This window comes from Lactuca virosa, chromosome 3 (genome assembly GCF_052849685.1).
Source record: "Lactuca virosa cultivar CGN04683 chromosome 3, Lactuca_virosa_CGN04683_v6, whole genome shotgun sequence".
Lineage (NCBI taxonomy): Eukaryota > Viridiplantae > Streptophyta > Magnoliopsida > Asterales > Asteraceae > Lactuca > Lactuca virosa.
This window is the reverse complement of record NC_136428.1, coordinates 348,727,006-348,748,238: the sequence shown is the minus strand read 5'-3', so window position 1 is coordinate 348,748,238 and position 21,233 is coordinate 348,727,006.

The window sequence follows — 21,233 nt, the reverse complement described above, 5'->3', positions numbered from 1 at the left end:
GTTATGTCGACAAGCGTCGGTCGGACCTGGAGTTCCAGGTCGGGGATATGGTACTCCTGAAAGTGTCGCCTTGGAAGGGCGTCATTCGATTCAGGAAGCGGGGCAAGTTGGGCCACAGGTATATTGGACCCTTTAGGGTTATAGCCCGGGCCGGCAAGGTGGCATATAGGCTGGATCTGCCACCCGAACTTAGTCAGATCTATAGCACTTTTCACGTCTCCCAGTTGCGGAAGTGTCTGGTGAACGATTCGGCATAGGTGCCTTTAGAGGATATTCAGGTTGTGACAGCCTGAACTACATCGAGCGACCAGTGGCGATCCTTGACAGGAAGTCGAAGGACCTGAGAAACAAGAGAGTGAAGCTGGTAAAGGTGCAGTGGCAGCACCACAAGGGATCGGAATGGACATGGGAGCCGGAAGACGAGATGAGGGAGCATTACCTTGAGCTTTTTCAGGACCTAGTGGTAGACTTCGAGGACGAAGTCTAAAATAAGTGGGGGAGATTGGTAACACCCGATTCCTGGTACGCATCTAATTTAAGCATTATTGTGTTTTTCTCTAGGACTCGACGAGTTGGATGCCCAACTCGTCGAGTAGAGTCGAGATCCGCGGACAGTTTAAGTGACCTACTCGACGAGTCGGGAGACTGACTCGGAGAGTAGGTGTTGTTTGAGTGAAACCCTAAATTTGAGGGTTTTCACCTTATTTAAACACTTTATCTTAGCCTCCATCGTCCCTATCACTCCCAGAGAGCTGTATATCGAAACCCTAGCCGTTTTTGTGTGTTCTAAGGCCATTTTGGTGCATTTGGTGGATTGTGAAGCTTGAGAAGAAGAAAGAAGCTTGAGAGTTCGAGTTGAGGCTTGGAGATCCAGAGATGTTGGTCCATTTCCAGCTCAATCAAGGTAAAATTTCCCTGTCTTGGTCTTCCATGTGTTTATTCATCCTTAGAAGCTTGGACTTTGGGTACATTTAGGGCTTTCCAAGCAATTTTCGGATTTGTGAGATGTACATGGAATCTTGACTTCAGATCTGAGTCATTGGAGGGGTCTCATGGCATAAAGGTGCCAACTTTAAGGCCATGAGAGCCCCATGCATCTTGTAGAACACCTTTTATGGCTTTTTGAGCCAAAGACCTCATGCATATGCACCAAGTTTGGAGCTTTACGTGTAAAATGGACATTAAAAGGTCAGATCTATGGTTTTGAGGTGTTAAGACCCATTTAAATCGACTGTATAGTAATGGTCAAGGTTGGACTCGACGAGTCGTTCTTGGGACTCGGCGAGCCGGGGTGTATTGACCACCAAATCCCTTCTGTGGATGGACCAGTTGTTAGGATGGAAAGTCCTTTAGTTGTTTAGACGCGTAAAGGGACCTGGGGATCATAGGACTCGGCGAGTATATGAACAGACTCGGCGAGTCCAAGGCAATCTCCCAACCTTGAAGATGAACTCGACGATTTGTTTATACAACTCGGCGAGTCATAGACTTGATGTATTCGTAGGAGGGAGATGAACTCGACGAGTTCAAGGTCGAACTCGGCGAGTCGGATGAAGATGGTCCCGATGGTGATTGAAGGAGAACCGTCGAGTTCTTGCTAGACTCGACGACGGGAGATAGGGATTGTACCGGGTTAGAGGAGTATTGGCTCGACGAGTTGGTAGGCCAACTCGGCGAGTCAGGTCAACTGGATGTTGACTTTGACCAATGTTGACTTTGACTGAGCTTGAGTTGACCCTGGTTAGGGTTGTATATTCTATGTGATGACTTAGAAGGGTTGTCGTGTAGGGATTGAGGAGTCGAGGGGAGTCGATTTTCACACCGAGGACAGTTTAGACACTACACGACATCGAGGTGAGTTACCTTCCAGTAGGGGTGGGTCTAAGGCACCAAGGTCGGCCCACTAGTAGTTGATTAGTTGAGTTGATTGTGTTTGTGATAATTGTCTTGTCTGCTATTGCTTGATATGTGAGTATGCTAGTTACTATGATATGTGAGATAGTACCAGTAGAAGGGGACTAGTCCCCGATTCCGTCGCTAGGACCAATGGGTAGGTCGGACACCCCAGATATGTCTGAGAGCATGAATGTGATATGATATTATGTGTTAGCAGTAGGGGGTGAAATAGTCCTCGGGTTCGGTTGAGATAGACCGGAGGGTAGGTCGGCACCCCAGAATTGCCTGACATGGGTAGGTCAGCACCCCATAATGGCTTGACATGGGTAGGTCAGCACCCCAGAATGGCTTAACATGGGTAGGTCGGCACCCCAAAAATGCCCGGCACTACGTATGTTATGTGATTGTATGGTATGTGGCATGATGGGGGAACTCACTACGCTTTGTGCTCAGTTTCAGTTTGGTTTCAGGTACCTCTTCGTCCAAGGGGAAGGAGCCGGCGGTGTAGCAGCGCATCACACACGCACATGATTTCTGCATGGAGTATTCTGGGATTGTACTCTGATTTTCATTACTTTTGATGATTTGGTTTTGAGACATGACATTATGGTTTTATGAATTGATGTAATATCGACAATGTTTTGGTAAACTAGTTTATAATGTACCTAATTAAAAATGAAATTTTTGGCCTCGAAAATTGGGATGTTACAATATATTTAAATTAACAATTTAAATATTTTGTCCAAACTGTTCAAAAGTTGTAGCTTTAAACTGATAATGGTTTACATACAACAATATTTTAAATCTAATAAAGTAAGTATAATATGTTAAAACTTAAAGACATAACTTTATAAGTAGAAGTAAATATATTATTTTAAAATTAAAATTAAGTTTATATATGATTACACTTTAAGTTTGATATTTATTTAAACTTATTAACCAACTTATAATCATTATTAGAAAGACACTACAATTTATCACTTTTAACTATTTACAAAAAAGTTTTTGGTTGTTTAAGTTATACTAAAATTTATATTTAAGTTGACTTTGTAATGTTTTATTTAAATTAGTATTTTAAGTATTATATACAAATTGTTCCAAAATTGTATCTTTAAAACGATAATGGTTTACATCCAACAATATATTAAACTAATAAATTAAGTATAATATGTTAAAAGTTAAAAAAACATAACTTTATAAGTAGAAGTAAAGATATTATTTTAATATTGAAATTTAGTTTATATATGATTACACTTTAGGTTTGATATTTATTTAACTTTATTAACCAACTTATAATTATTAGTAGAAAGAAATTGAAAAGTCATAGGAGTTTCAAATGAATGATGTGAAAGGAAAAATGCATGGGAGTTTGAAATGATTGTGGTGAAAGGAAAAAGGTTTGATTTATAAGTATACTAGGCGAATCCCCGCGCGTTGCGTGAGAATAGAATTATATAGTTAAAATAATAACTTTTACCAAATTATTATTTAATACTTCTACTTTGAAACAAAATGTTATTAGTAAAGCAAACATATAGTTAACATATTAGTTTTATTAGACATTATAGTTTAATTTTTAAGTCATTCTGATATATACAATTATTTGATAATTTTATAAACCGTTTAAAATTGTGTAAATTATATATCAAATGAATGATAATATAACGGGTAACAAAACGTGTGAACAAAAATATGAACTGCAACTTTTAGTAACATAAAAATAGAAAAACATCTATTATAACATTTGTATTAAAAAAGATATATATACAACGAATAATAAAAAATATGAAAAATAAACACTATAACTTTTAATAACATAAAAACACTAAAACATCTATTATAACATTTATGTTAACTCTTCATATTTAAATCACAAATCTCTTCAAATACATTAATGTTTTAATGAGCAAAACTTTACAACCTTATAAAAGAAAGGAAAATAAAAAGTTATTAGTGATTACTAATTAATAATCATAAGTTAAAAACTGTTGAGTTGTAACTAATAAATATACATAAATTAGAAAACTCTTGAGTTGTAGTGTGAGTTTCAAACGAATACGGTACTTGGAAATGTATATTTATTATTATTATTATTATTATTATTATTATTATTATTATTATTATTATTATTATTATTATTATTATATTCGTCTAAATAATTGGTTTTGATGCATCATTTTAATCCCTTCAATTATTAAACATAAAGATATTTAAATATATATTTATAACATACATAGGTGCATATACATGTTAAAAAAAATCACATATAATATATATATTTTCGTAAATGTCATATGTAATTCTTGTCGTAGTAATATGGATAAATTACTTTCATATGAAGAACATATCATGATAAGTCTATGATAATTATATATCAAATGTTCAACATTATGTTATCTTTTAAATAGTCTTTTAAATATGTTGTGTAGGATAACCCAACAAAAAAATAATAGAAAATAAACATAATCAAAATAGAAAAACTATAATCAAATAAATAAGAGCATTTGGTGGTTGAATATATAAATAAAGATGTTACATAAACATACATTTAAATCAAAAGAAAAAACTAACATTCGTCAACTTTGCTCAAACAAAAAAACCTATATCCATTTTATGAATCTTCTTTCTTCATTTAACACCATTCAACCATAGAAACTTGATGACAATTCTTCACTGACCTGCAATTAAAATATTTTTCTTGAAAAAAAAGAATCAGAAAGATATTCCAAGCAAAACATTGATGTTTGGAGAGTTACATTCAAGATTGAGTAATACACACAAATCACATATAAAGATTAAATGAGAAACTCAATATAAAGAAATAATAGAAAAGCTTCATATGTTTTGGTTGAAAGAAAAAATCATATTACAGTTATCATCGATGCGCCATAACCCATTTCTTCAAATCATCATATTTGGATCGTGAATGCTTTAACTATATGAAAACTTTTGAATCGCAATATCTTCAAATCCTTCTTACATGTAAGATTTTATATAACACAAAAGACACAAAAGATTGGCCTTCTTATAGTAAACTTTTCACTAAATTCTAATTAAACATAATATAAGTTATAAAACTTTTGAGTGTTAAATCATAATTAAGAAAACTTTTGAGTTGCATTGCTTAAAAAAGGGGGTTTCAAATGAATGTGGTTTGAGGAAGTTAAAAAAGGGGATGAGAGTCAAGAAAAAATGCTAGCTTTATAAGTATGTATGACTAGGCGAATACTCGCGCGTTGCGCAGAAACACCTATATAGTTGAAGTCTCTACAAATATATGTTTTTTTAATATAGCAATAACGTTGTTGTTAAATTTGATATAATAATTCGTATACTAAATTGAAATAATGTATTGAGTATTTTGAATTATATGATAATATATATACATCTATTATAACTGCACAATCTCAAGCGTTTGAATGACTTCTACCCGCAATTTACACATCAATAAAATTAAATACAATATATGGTTTAATGTTGTTTATAGTTGTTATTATTGTTAATTAATTTTTTGAAATATATTTTCTTAATGTTTTATTTTTTATCATTATACTTATTTAAAACATCAAACCTTGTTTTTTGATTTTAAAGGTAACAATATAATCATTTATATAGAGTTATTTTTCACTATTGTTATTGTAACTTATTTTAAGCTACTTATTTGAAAACTTTTACTAATTATAAAAGTATCTTTCGGAAATATTTTAGTTAAATTGAGATTACAATTTATTTTTTGCATTTATCACTTTTAACTATTTACAAAATATTCTTTGGTTTTTTAAGTGGAACTGAAATTTATATTTAAGTTGACATTGTAATGTTATATTTAAAATAACAATTTAAGTATTTTGTATAAACTGTTCAAAAGTTGTAACTTTAAACTGATAATGGTTTATATACAATAACATATTAAATCTAATAAATTAAGTATAACATGTTAAAAGTTAAAGACATAACTTTATAAGTAGAACTAAATATATTATTTTAAAATTGAAATTTAGTATATTTATGATTCACTTTATGTTTGATATTTATTTAACCTTATTAACCAACTTATAATCATTTTTAGAAAAACACTACAATTAATCACTTTTAACTATTTACAAAATATTCTTTGGGTTGTTTAAGTTAAACTAAATTTTATATTTAAGTTGACCCTCTAATGTTATATTCAAATGATAATTTAAGTATTTTATACAAACTGTTCCAAAATTGTATCTTTAAAATGATAATGGTTTACATCCAATAATATATTAAAACTAATAAATTAAGTATAATATGTTAAAAGTTAAAAAACATAACTTTATAAGTAGAAGTAAAGATATTATTTTCATATTGAAATTTAGTTTATATATGATTACACTTTAGGTTTGATATTTATTTAAACTTATTAACCAACTTATAATTATTATTATTAGAAAGAAATTGAAAAGTCATAGGAATTTCAAATTAATGTGGTGAAAGGAAAAATGCATGGGAGTTTCAACTGATTGTGGTGAAAGAAAAAATGCTTCATTTATATGTATACTAGGCGAATACTCGCGCGTTGCGCAAAAACACCAATATAATTGTAGTCTCTACAAATATATGTTTTTTTTAATATAGCAATAACGTTGTTGTTAAATTTGATATAATAATTCGTATACTAAATTGAAATAATGTATTGATTATTTTGAATTATATGATAATATATACATCTATTATAACTGCATAATCTCAATCGTTTGAATGACTTCTACCCGCGATTTATACATGAATAAAATTAAATATAATATATGGTTTAATGTTATTTATAGTTCTTGTTATTGTTAATTAATTTTTAGAAATTTATTTGCTTAATGTTTTAATTTTTATCATTATAATTATTTAAAACATCAAACATTGTTTTTTGATTTTAAAGGTAACAATATAATCATTTATATAGAGTTATTTTAACCATTATTATTGTAAGTTATTTTAAGCTACTTATTTGAAAACTTTTACCGATTATAAAAGTATATTTCGGAAATATTTTAGTTAAATTGAAATTACAATTTAGATATTGCATTAATCACTTCAATTTATCACTTTTAACTATTTACAAAATATTCTTTGGTTTTTTAAGTGGAACTGAAATTTATATTTAAGTTGACATTGTAATGTTATATTTAAAATAACAATTTAAGTATTTTGTCCAATTTGTTCAAAAGTTGTAACTTTAAACTGATAATGGTTTACATACAACAACATATTAAATCTAATAAATTAAGTATAATATGTTAAAAGTTAAAGAAATAACTTTATAAGTAGAAGTAAAGATATTATATTAAAATTGAAATTTAGTATATTTATGATTCACTTTAGGTTTGCTATTTATTTAACAACTTATAATTATTATTAGAAAAACACTACAATTAATCACTTTTAACTATTTACAAAATATTCTTTGGGTTGCTTAAGTTAAACTAAATTTTATATTTAAGTTGACCCTGTAATGTTATATTCAAATTAATAATTTAATTATTTTATACAAATTGTTCCAAAATTGTATCTTTAAAAGGATAATGGTTTACATCCAACAATATATTAAACTAATAAATTAAGTATAATATGTTAAAAGTTAAAAAAATCACTTAATTAGTAAAAGTAAACATATTATTTTAATATTGAAATTTAGTTTATATATGATTACACTTTAGGTATGATATTTATTTAACCTTATTAACCAATTTATCATTATTATTAGAAATAAATTGAAAAGTCATAGGAGTTTCAAATGAATGTGGTGAAAGGAAAAATACTTTGGAGTTTCAAATGAATGTGGTGAAAGAAAAAATTTTCCCTTTATAATATAGTATGATATGATATGATATAATTATTAAACTTTAATATTATAATAGTATAGGGTTGAATTTTAAACTTTTAAAATTGTAGGGTTTGGAATTAAAGTTTCATAAATGAGATTTTTCAAATTCTAAAACTTGAGGGCAAGTTTTGAAACTCTTCAAAACTCTTGAGTTTTAGAAATTATGTTACATAAATGAGACTTTCCAAATTCCATAACTTGAGGACAAGTTATGAAACTCTTCAAGACTTTTGGAATTCTATAACTTAAAGATTTAATGTTTCATAAATGATACTTTTCATATTTCATAACTTGAGGACAAGTTATGAAACTCTTCAAGAAACATTTAGATCAAATTTTAACTAATACAATTATCATATAATTATCATTTACTAATTTGACCTAATACTAGTCATATGGCAAAATAATTCTAAATTTTCCAAATAATTAGTTTTTCACAAAATCAAGTAATTATCTTAAAATTTGACAATGATCATGTTATTGGATGAAGATAACCATTACCATATCATTAAAAATGAATTTTATGAACCAAAATAGTTTGTGGTAATGATCCTAATCCAAAACAGGCCAAAAACTCGAAAAATCTGCCAACTGACGATCCAACTCGTCGAGCGAGGCTATGGACTCGTCGAGTTCATGGTCAGATCATCCAACTCGTCGAGTTCCATGATGGGACTCGACGAGTCTAGCAGTCAGACAGCAAAAATGATAATATTTCAACTTTGAAAATCACACAATTTCATCGATATAATAGAAAACACCCATGGCTCTGATACCATTGCTGGGTTTTATGTACTCTAACATCCCTATGGCGCACATACAACCCTAATGCTTTGGATCTAAGTTTTATCTAATTATACATCCAATATTCATTTTCGAAAGCATGAAGCCTAACTACCATGCAAATGTGATATTTGAATCATAAAACTAGTTAGAAGATTACCTTGTGTAGTAGCTTGCAGTATCTTGGCCTCAAGAGAGCTTAGCACCCCAAGTGTGATGCCTCAAACAAGTCAAAACACCAATAAACAATTGGATGAATATGAGAGAGATTTATGAGACCCTAAAATCGGCTAGCTCTTCTTGGAATACAAGGGTTGTCGATTTTAGGGCTTAGGTTATACATTTATAGTGTAGAATTCCAAGAGTCATATGTTTAACCCTATTTCTTACACTTAAGCTTATGATGCAACAACTGATTTGGACTAACACTTCATAGACTAACTCATAAGCTTAGCCCATCACAAATCAATCATGGATCATTAGCCCAAACCATATGTATCACTGATTTACATAATCAGTCCCCGTTAATTTAATTAGTCTCTTTTGATCACTAAATTATTTGCAAATTAATTCTTGATCAATACTAATTAAATAATATGATTTCTCAATTAATATATTATTCTTATAATATATTAATAAATCACATATAACCTCTTTCTCAAATATCCATCTATCAATTTGTTCTAGTGAAGGCAACCCGAAATTGACCATGCTACTGTCGCGTAAAGTACATACCAATTATAGTTATGGGCTTAGACACCTAACCCAACACCATTTTCCTTCTCCGTTACGGATACTTTGGCATGACTTTTGTCGCAGAGTAGGAGGTACCACAAATGTTAGATCCTCCATAGATCATGTTGATCACCTTAGCGTCAGCCAGGGGGGATCCTGGTCTTTTGAGGATCTTCTAAGGATCCTAGTCTTTTTCTTTGGATTTTTCCTTTTTTGTCCGAAGGATTTCTTTGAGGTATCCTTTGCCCAGGAGATAGCTGATTTCCTTTCTGAGAGCTATGCAATCCTTCATGACGTGACCAAAGTCGTCATGATATTCACACCATTTTGTCACACCCCGAAACCGATGGCCGAAACGTTCCGGGGCGGAGGACGTCATGCGTAGTATCACAACAGTTGTATCATAGTAAGCGAAGTAAACACGACCATTACATTATAATATGAATATTTACATTGTTCAAAAACATGATTTTATACATAACAGCATATAGCAAAAGTAAAAGACGTGACTTCAGAATATTCCGTCTTCTCCAAAAGTCGGCACGAGTACCTGTCTATTGATGCCCGGAGAATACAAGCAGTTTTAAAATATCAGCATAAAGCTGGTGAGTTCATAAGCGTTTGATTCTGGTGAAAGAATTATCTCTTTGATTATTTGAAAAGTTGTTCCCCAAGAAAACCCCATATTTTCTTACGAAAGAGGTTTCATTATCCATTGGTTACACGTTAAACAACCTGTTTATGAAAGATTAAGTTATCCCAGGAAAACCCTATATTTTCCTTAAAAGTCGATGGTTGATTTCCTGATTCTGATACGAGGTGTACAAGTATCTACCATACTTGTATCGATAGATGTAGTTTCTTTGAAAAACCCTGGTTACACGCTGTGAGATGTATTAGCCTTATTACATAAATAAAACTAATAAGATAGGTAGTGAACTAGATCCTAAGGGCGTTACTGATGCCCTCTAGTAATCAAATCGGTTATTACTCTGAGGTTAGTTCATTGATTTCATTATTACATGAGTAAATTCTCGTTACCTAAGTTGTGAGTGCCATAATCGTACTTAGACTGGATAAGGCACGAACGGGGGCCAGTATCTTTAATGACTTTGTCACCCCTGAACCTAACGGTTCCGGTGTAGCTAGCAGCGAGGGTGCGGGATAGTCGGTCCCATATATATCTATACACAATAGTCACGCTCTCCCTCTAAGAGATTCTGGTTATAAGTCGTAGTCCTCCACTCACGAATCCGGGGGAGTGTTACCAAGGACATGTCTCAAACTTAGCCTAACAAATTTACAAGTAATAGTACGAAAATCCTGTTTATGATTTGCATGAATCCTTTATAAGATAATACATATTATTATGTGATTCAGAAGTTTCTTGCTTTAGATTTGAAAACTGTTTCTACGAGTTGATTTCTTTAATCGATTGGTAAAACGGTCTTCTGAGTTAAAAGCATACTGAACATAAAATCATTTTATGCAAAATGAGATAATTTGAGTACAAGTTTCCTTGTACTTTTGCTTGTATTCCCCCCTGAAAACATGAAAAACTCGGAAAAAGGCGTAGGGGTATGAACTCACCGTTTGACGTAGGATCTGGGTGTGTGATCGGTTACGAATGCTGAGTGTCAACCGATGTTTCGTACGCAAGTGGATCCTATTAACATGTGATAAAACTTATGTGAATATACTTAGGGCATATAACCACTAATAGACACATGGACACACCTTAGGGACATGAAAATACTTAGAATTAAGTGTTACAAACACCTATTGAAGTCCCTAAATGAGTGTAGGGCCTTAGATTTGAGTGTAAGGCCACCAAACTCAACTTTTATGCGTGTGCGGCCAGGTGTGCGGCCAGGCCGTGTGTGCAGTTACACACAGGAGTGTGCGGCCGTACAGAGGGTGTGTGCGGCCGTACACAGGAGTGTGCGGCCGTACACTCCTCATTTGTGCTAATACCAAGTCCTACTCGTGAATGAAGGCCAAACTCTTCACTTTGGAGAGCTTTAGGGGGGTGTGCGGCCACCTTATGAAGGTGTGCAACCATACTCCTTCAAGTGACGAAGAACACAAAGAACATTATGAGTTTTAGGCTTAGATTCAGGTGTCTTACCACTATAAAAAGTTGAATGATAGAGTAGTTTACGTTTTTGAGGCCTTTTGAGTGTTCTTGGATGAAGTTTTTAGAGAGAGAAAGTAATGAGAGAACTTAGAGTGCAGACAAAAGAAGAAAAGAGTGAATGAAGGGGGTCTCCTCCAATATATAGGGTCGGGTGTGAGGCTGGAGGGTGTGTGCGGTTGGGTGTCAGGCTGGCTGGCCGCACACGCGGGTGTGCGGCCGCACACACCTTCTTTGATGTTTTTGGCCCGATTTTGTGATGCTACACACTTTCTAACCCTTCCTAAGGCTCATATCCTGGTTATACTAAGCCTAGAGCACTCATATGGACCCTCAATTTCGTTAAAAGATGCTAAGTATCGAATTTAATATGGATTTAAGATCAATTGTACGGGATAAAAGTTACGGGTTGTCACATCATCCCCCCGTTAGAGGGAATTTCGTCCCAAAATTCGAATATAGAATACAAATCATGAACTAGGGAAAGAGATGCGGATACTTCTGCTTCATCTGGTCTTCGCGCTCCCAAGTGAATTCAGGTCCCCGCTTGGCATTCCAGCGAACCTTCACTATCGGGATGTGACTTTGTTTTGTTCGTTTGATCTCTCTATCCACGATTTCGATTGGTTCTTCCACAAAGTTTAGATTCTCGTTGATTTCAATCTCATCGAGAGGGATAGCAAGAGTCTCTTCGGATAAGCACTTCTTCAGGTTCGAGACGTGGAAGACGGGATGAATGTTACTAAGCTCTTGAGGTAATCGGAGTTCGTAGGCTACAGGACCGATCCTGGTGAGGATCTCGAATGGTCCTATGTACCTCGGGTTTAGCTTTCCACGCTTTCCGAAGCGTATCATGCCTATCCAGGGTGAGACTTTTAGCAGGACATGGTCTCCAACCTGGAATTCCAAGGGTTTTCGTCGTTTATCGGCGTAGCTCTTTTGTCGATCGCGTGAGGCTTTCAGTCGTTCTCGGATTTGTACGATTTTTTCTGTGGTTTCGCGGATGATTTCTAGACCAGTGAGAGTGCTATATAGGACTTGCCCCTTGGCTAACTGCGTGTCGCCCACCTCAGCCCAGCACAGAGGGGATCTACACTTGCTGCCATAGAGGGCTTCGAAAGGCGCAACTTTAATGCTGGTATGATAACTGTTGTTGTAGGAAAATTCAACCAAAGGAAGATGAGTGTCCCATGCCGCGCCAAAATCGATGACGCAGGCTCTGAACATGTCTTCCAAGGTTTGGATGGTTCTCTCACTTTTCCCATTTGTTTGAGGATGGTAAGCTGTGCTCATATCCAGCTTAGTTCTAAGAGCCTTCTGTAGTGATTGACAGAACCTCGAAGTGAACCTGCTATCTCGATCGGAGATTATGGACACAGGTACACCATGCAGTCGGACTATCTCTTGGATGTAGATTCACGTGAGTTTCTCCATTTTGAAGTTTTCCCTGATCGGCAGGAAGTGAGCGGATTTAGTTAGTCGGTCGACTATTACCCAGATGGTGTCGTACCCACTCGGAGATTTGGGTAATTTGTTGATAAAATCCATAGAAATCCTCTCCCACTTCCATTCAGGTATCTCTGGTTGTTGGAGTAGACCTGAGGGTTTTTGATATTCAACCTTCACCTTGGCGCAAGTCAGGCACTTGCCCACGAAGGTAGCGATCTCTGCTTTCATGTTCGGCCACCAATATAGTTTCTTGAGATCGAGATACATCTTGTCCGATCCTGGGTGAACGGAGTATCTGGTCCTGTGAGCTTCGTTCATTACAACCTCTCTGTAACCACCGAACTTTGGGGTCCAGATCCGGTCCATGAAATAATAGACTCCGTCTCCCTTGATCTCTAGGTTCTTTTCCATTCCTCTCAAGACTTCACCCGGCATTTTCTCTGGTCTTAGGGCTTCCAACCGAGCCTCCTTGATTTGTGCGGATAAATGGGAATGGATAGTCATGGTCAGTGCCTTCACTTTACGACCTGAGTACTCCTTCCGGCTGAGGGCATCTGCTACCACATTGGCCTTGCCGGGATGGTAGCGGATTTCGCACTCGTAATCACTGAGTAGTTCGACCCATCGTCGTTGTCTCATGTTTAGCTCCTTCTGGTCGAAGATATGCTGCAGACTTTTATGGTCAGTGAAGATAGTGCACTTGGTTCCGTAGAGATAATACCTCTATATCTTCAATGCGAAGACCACTGCTCCCAATTCTAGGTCGTGCGTTGTGTAGTTGACTTCGTGTACTTTCAGCTGTCTTGAGGCATAAGCAATGACTTTTCCCCGTTGCATGAGCACACAGTCTAGGCCCTGATTGGATGCATCACAGTAGACAACGAAGTCCTCCGTCCCTTCGGGTAGATACAAGATAGGTGCGCTGCATAGGGCCCGCTTCAACGTTTGGAACGTAGTATTTTGCCTTTCACTCCAACAAAAGGGTACGCCTTTCTGAGTTAGAGTGGTTAAGGGTTTGGAAATTCTAGAGAAATTCTGGATAAATCTACGATAGTAGCCAGCGAGACCAGAGAAATGACGGATTTCTGTGGGTGTCTCCGGTGCTGACTAGTTCTCTATCGCCTTGATTTTGGAGGGGTCTACGTGTATGCCTTCCTCGCTTACCACGTGACCGAATAAGGTTACTTTTCGAATCCAGAATTCGCACTTGGAGAATTTCGCGTAAAGCTTCTCCGCCCTTAGAGTTTTCAGTACCAATCTCAAGTGATGTTTATGATCTTCCTCGCTTCTGGAGTAGACAAGTATATCGTCAATGAACACGATGACGAACTTGTCTAGGAAAGGACGGCACACCCGGTTCATCAAGTCCATGAACACAGCCGGTGCGTTGGTTAGACCGAAAGGCATAACTACGAACTCGTAGTGACCATATCGTGTCCGAAATGCTGTTTTAGGAACATCACTCTCATGGAATCGTAGTTGATGGTACCCTGATCTTAAATCTATTTTTGAGAAGTAGCTGGCTCCCTGAAGTTGGTCGAAGAGATCGTCGATTCGAGGAAGAGGGTAACGGTTTTTGACTGTGAGCTTGTTCAGCTCCCGATAATCGATACACATCCGAAAGGATCCATCCTTCTTTTTCACGAACAAGATCGGGGCTCCCCAGGGTGAGGAACTCGGTCTGATGAATCCTTTGCTGAGCAGTTCATTGAGCTGACTAGATAGCTCCTGCATTTCTGCTGGTGCTAGGTGATTAGGAGATTTAGCTACGGGAGTAGCTCCGGGGACTAAGTCGATGCGAAACTCGACTTGGCGTTCAGGAGGGATTCCCGGAAGATCTTCGGGAAAAACATCGGGAAAGTTGCAGACTTCGGGGATGCTCTCGAGGTCTTTAACTTTCTGCTTCTCATTGATGACGTGGGCTAGGAATGCATAACACTCCTTCCGCAGGAGTTTCTGGGCTTTGATGAACGAAATGATGCGAAGGTTTGTGCTAAGTTTATCACCATAAATTACGAGAGTTTCATCAGAGGAGAGGTTGAGACGGATGGCTTTTTCGAAACAAAGGATATCAGCATGATTGGGGCTCAACCAATCCATGCTGACGATGATATCGAAGCTCTTTATGGAAACTGGCATAAGATCGATGGGAAATGAATGGTCGTTCAGAGTAAGGGTACAACCCACGAATATGTCATTAGTGCTCTCTTTCTCACTGTTAGCCATTTAGACGGTAAACGTTTCGGTTAATGGTTGGGATTTATGTTTAAGAAAATGCTTGAATGCATGACGGTAGGGTCAGCCGCGGCTTCCTCTTGCCCCATAGTTAGTATTCTCCCGGTGTTGCCAGTTGTTGCTGCTTTGGGGCAGTTCCTCTTGAAATGCCCGACTTCCCTACAGCCGTAACAGGCTTGACCAACACCTGCTCCAGAGGCCTGATCGGTTGGTTGGACTAGTTTTCTGCAATCTCGAGCCAGGTGGCCCTTTTTACCACAATTGTTGCAGAGCATCTCACGACATGGACCAGGGATGTGGTGATGATAACTGCACTTATTGCACCAGGGGAGGGTACCAATATACCTACTGGTAGGTGCTTGAGTAGCAGGAGCAGCGACAGGGGTAGTAGCAGCGTGAACTGCTACTGTGTGTTGCTTCTTTGAGGGCTCCTGCGAAGATTGACCCTTTCTCTACTTCCAGAATTTTCTCTTCTCACCACTCCCTTTTGCCGGTTCAGGAGTGGCTGTCACTTCATCGAGATCGACTCCATGATCTATGAGGGTCTGCGCCAGACATTTAGCGCTGTCGAAGGTGTTTGGCCTAGCAGCCAAGACATTTCCTTTGGTCGGCTGGGTCAGCCCCCAAATGTATCTTTCAACCTTCTTGCTTTCCGGGGTGACCATCCCCGGGCAGAGAAGTGATAGGTCTTCAAACCTAGACGTGTAGGCGGAAATGTCAGAACCCTTCATCTTTAGGTTCCAGAGTTCGTGCTCCAGTTTCTGCATTTCGCCCCGAGGGCAGTACTCAGCAAGCATAAGCTCTTTCAAGCTCTCCCAACCCATAGCATTTGCCACTGGTAGGGTTAGGGATTTGACCCGGCCATTCCACCAGGTCAATGCTTTGTTGGCGAAGGTGCAAGCGGCGAATTTTACTTTGTTGACCTCTGAACAGGAACAGATTTCGAAAATGGACTCGATCTTTTCGAACCATTGAGTCAGGGCAATAACACCTCCAGTGTCGTTGAAGGATGTGGGTTTCGCATTCATGAAGTCCTTATAAGAGCACTCCTTCTGGTGTCCCTGACCACCTTCATGATTTTGGGGATGCGTACCACCTCCCTGCCCACCAGATCCGCCAGAATTAATTTGTGTCATCGCGGCAGCCACAGCAGCAGTAACAGCTGCTTGGAACATAACGGGATCGAACTGAGGGGGCGGTGGTGGTGGTGGAGTGTCGTTGTTCCTTCTGATAGGTCTTTTTCGGGGAGGCATCTCGTTCTAAAAAGATTCAGGAATGAGAGGGTGGTAAGTCCTCTGAATCGAACCAAGAGATATGAAGCAAGAATATATCTCATTCTGATAAATAAGTGCTCTACCAAACGATAAGCAAAAGGAAAGTTACTAATGCAAGTAAGTTATCGCTACGAAATGAGTAGGTAGCAACATTAGGAATGAATTTCTACAATGTATTCGGCTCTGACTAAAATACTCCTATAGTATTTTAAGTTGTATGGTTACTGGGTAAGTTCTAGGCCTGTTGCAACACCAAAGTCACTCCCAAGCATATGTTGGTCATGTCTCGAATGAATATAGTTGATCAGGCTATATTGACCCTAGACATGATTACATAACTGCCCAGGTTTAACTGCAGGGTTCAACATCCAAAATACTTTTGTTTTGTTCCACTTAAGACACGGATTCTGGTACTCGGGTATACTTGTATACTTTTTGTAAAAATACTTATATTTTAGAAGTATACTTTTAGTTCAGAGCACTTCATCCCCTTTGTGTTTATAGTTGTATACCATGTAAGGTTCGGTATACTTAGTTCACTATAAACAATAGCTCTGATACCAATCTGTCACACCCCGAAACCGATGGCGGAAACGTTCCGGGGCGGAGGACGTCATGCGTAGTATCACAACAGTTGTATCATAGTAAGCGCAGTAAACACAACCATTATATTATAATATGAATATTTACATTGTTCAAAAACATGATTTTATACATAACAGCATATAGCAAAAGTAAAAGACGTGACTTCAGAATATTTCGTCTTCTCCAAAAGTCGGCAAGAGTACCTGTCTATTGCTGCCCTGAGAATACAAGCAGTTTTAAAATATCAGCATAAAGCTGGTGAGTTCATAAGCGTTTGATTCTGGTGAAAGAATTATCTCTTCGATTATTTGAAAAGTTGTTTCCCAAGAAAACCCCATATTTTCTTATGAAAGAGGTTTGATTATCCATTGGTTACACGTTAAACAACCTGTTTATGAAAGATTAAGTTATCCCAGGAAAACCCTATATTTTCCTTAAAAGTCGATGGTTGATTTCCTGATTCTGATACGAGGTGTACAAGTATCTACCATACTTGTATCGATAGATGTAGTTTCTTTGAAAAACCCTGGTTACACGCTGTGAGATGTATTAGCCTTATTACATAAATAAAATTAATAAGATAGGTAGTGAACTAGATCCTAAGGGCGTTACTGATGCCCTCTAGTAATCAAATCGGTTATTACTCTGAGGTTAGTTCACTGATTTCATTATTACATGAGTAAATTCTCGTTACCTAAGTTGTTAGTGCCATAACCGTACTTAGACTGGATAAGGCACGAACGGGGGCCAGTATCTTTAATGACTTTGTCACCCCTGAACCTAACGGTTCCACTGTAGCTAGCAGCGAGGGTGCGGGATAGTCAATCCCATATAGATCTATACACAATAGTCACGCTCTCCTTCCAAGAGATTCTGGTTATAAGTCGTAGTCCTCCACTCACGAATCCCGGGGAGTGTTACCAAGGACATGTCTCAAACTTAGCCTAACAAATTTACAAGTAATAGTACGAAAATCCTGTTTATGATTTGCATGAATCCTTTATAAGATAATACATATTATTATGTGATTCAGAAGTTTCTTGCTTTAGATTTGAAAACTGTTTCTACGAGTTGATTTCTTTAATCGATTGGTAAAACGGTCTTCTGAGTTAAAAGCATACTGAACATAAAATCATTTTATGCAAAATGAGATAATTTGAGTACAAGTTTCCTTGTACTTTTGCTTGTATTCCCCCCCTGAAAACATGAAAAACTCGGAAAAAGGCGTAGGGGTATGAACTCACCGTTTGACGTAGGATCTGGGTGTGTGATCGGTTACGAATGCTGAGTGTCAACCGATGTTTCGTACGCAAGTGGATCCTATTAACATGTGATAAAACTTATGTGAATATACTTAGGGCATATAACCACTAATAGACACATGGACACACCTTAGGGACATGAAAATACTTAGAATTAAGTGTTACAAACACCTATTGAAGTCCCTAAATGAGTGTAGGGCCTTAGATTTGAGTGTAAGGCCACCAAACTCAACTTTTATGCGTGTGCGGCCAGGTGTGCGGCCAGGCCGTGTGTGCGGCTGCACACAGGAGTGTGCGGCCGTACACTCCTCATTTGTGCCCGAAACGTCGATTTTGAGGTGTTCTTGTGCTAATGCCAAGTCCTACTCGTGAATGAAGGCCAAACTCTTCACTTTGGAGAGCTTTAGGGGGGTGTGCGGCCACCTTATGAAGGTGTGCAACCATACTCCTTCAAGTGACGAAGAACACAAAGAACATTATGAGTTTTAGGCTTAGATTCAGGTGTCTTACCACTATAACAAGTTGAATGATGGAGTAGTTTACGTTTTTTAGGCCTTTTGAGTGTTCTTGGATGAAGTTTTTAGAGAGAGAAAGTAGTGAGAGAAAGTAGAGTGCAGACAAAAGAAGAAAAGACTGAATGAAGGGGGTCTCCTCCAATATATAGGGTCGGGTGTGAAACTGGAGGGTGTGTGTGGCTGTGTGTGCGGCTGGCTGGCCGCACACGCGGGTGTGCGGCCGCACACGCGGGTGTGCGGCCGCACACACCTTCTTTGATGTGTTTGGCCCGATTTTGTGATGCTACACACTTTCTAACCCTTCCTAAGGCTCTTATCCAGGTTATACTAAGCCTAGAGCACTCATATGGACCAACAATTTCGTTAAAAGATGCTAAGTATCGAATTTAATATGGATTTAAGATCAATTGTACGGGATAAAAGTTCCGGGTTGTCGCACATTTGGACTTGTCCTTCGAAGCAGTGGATTTTTCTCCTTTCCTTGGCCATCTGGCTTTGTCTCCAAGATCCTGCATGGCAAAGATCACACCTGAAATTTCCACAGAAAAACAATAGTTAGTAATTTTAGGGAAATCCTCTTCCTCCCCCTCATATTCAAGGGCATTAACCCTGTGATTGTCGGGTTTGGAGTAAGGGTTCGACTTATAGGATCTTTGGGTCGAGGAGTCGGCCTTCCTATTGGGGTGATCATAAGAGCTTTGTGGGTTGCTCCTTTTTTGGATCTCCTTGTCTCCTTCGATCCTGGGGAATCTCAATGCCCTGCTCCTAACTTCCTCCATTCTCTTGCATGGGGTCATTACGATATCTTCATAGAAGGGAGAATCCTTCTTTAAGCCCATTTTGAAGGCTTCGAGTGTAGTTGACATGTCGACGTTGGGGATACTCAGAGCTTCCCTGCCAAACCTGTTCACAAAAGTCCTAAGGGATTCCTTAGGATTATGAACCACTCGATAGAGATCACTAGTGATCTTCTCAAATGTTCTGCTACAAGAAAATTAATTGTTAAATAAATTAATCAAATGAGAAAATGATGTGACTGAATAAAGAGGAATGTTAAGGAGCCATTTTAGAGCGGATCCTATGAGGGTGTAACCAAAGCCCTTTCACAGGAAGGCTTCTTTCAAGTGAGTGGGGATGGGAATAATCTCCATCCTCTCCCTATACTGTAACACGTGCTCCTCAGGATCTATAGTTCCGTCATAGGGCTTCATGCTGGGGGTCTGGAAGCATTTTGGAACTTCAGTATCAGTTATCGTTGGAATGAATCTAGAGATCCTGTGACTTGTGGGGGATACTTCTGGTAACGGTTGAACTACTCAGGGTACGATTGAGATCATTTGTCTTAGTTGTTGTAGCTCCTTATCCATGATCGGGCTTAAACCTGTGTCAATATCCATTGAGTTAGTTGTAAAATTATTATTATTGATAGAGTTACTAGGATCCCTATTATTAGGAGTAACAAAGGTTTCGTAAGGATCCATAATCTCACGACAGATCACTGAGGATCCTGGGTTGTCAAAGTTTAGGATCTTGGGCAGCAAGACCGAGGGCGCTGCCTCCTGAGGCTTGTGGAATTATGTTCTCATTCTCTCCGCTTCCTTGAGAATATTCCTATTAGCCTGCTGCTGTTGGGTGACCTATCTCTCTAGCCTCTTCATCATAGCAAAGATCTCGCTCTTGGAAATCAACACAGGAGGATCCTGGAGTCCCGGAGTGACCGGAGAGGTGATCATCTTCGGAGTTTCAAATGCTTTCTTGGGAGCTCCAGTCGGTGGTAGTGGAAGGTTTATATGGTAAATGGGAGTAATCGAGGAGGAGGAGAGATTCGATTGAGTATACCTGATTTTCTGAGGGATTTTGAACACAAAGGCCCCACGGTGGGCGACAAATTGTTTTAGTCAGAAAATAATTGAACTATGATAGACCAAAGTGCATGAGAGGTTGTGATGTTCACTATAAAGCAAATATGTAATGTAGATCAAAGCAACACAAATGTTTTACAAGGAAAACCCTTCATCCTTGATAGGATCTCCGACATAAAACCTTGGGAGGTGATAATGATCACCTGCCTTGATGTTTTTATTGATTGAAATGAATGATTACAAAGTGGATGTAATGAGTACAAGAACAACTGCCAGTATTTTGCTAGTAATTCGTGTGTAGTGTGATGAATACACGTGCTTTATATAGTCAAAACCTAACAACTATAACTCCAAAAATTTTGGGATCCTCCGAGATTACTTATAGGCATTGCTTAACTTGGTCCTCTGAGTCTTTTGCATGGTTATGATGAATATACGTTGAGAATGTGACTTTAACTGGTTATTTCTGCACATGTGAGAATAAAAAGATCATATAACCGTTATAAATAATAAAAAATATTAGTCAGGATCCTGGTCTATATTCGGGATCATGAGGTTCGAGGATCCTGAGCTCTTGAGGATCCATTGAATTAAGGATCTCAAAGTAATTCCGAGATCCTAGCCCTAACAGTTAGTATACCGAAAAATAGCACCAACA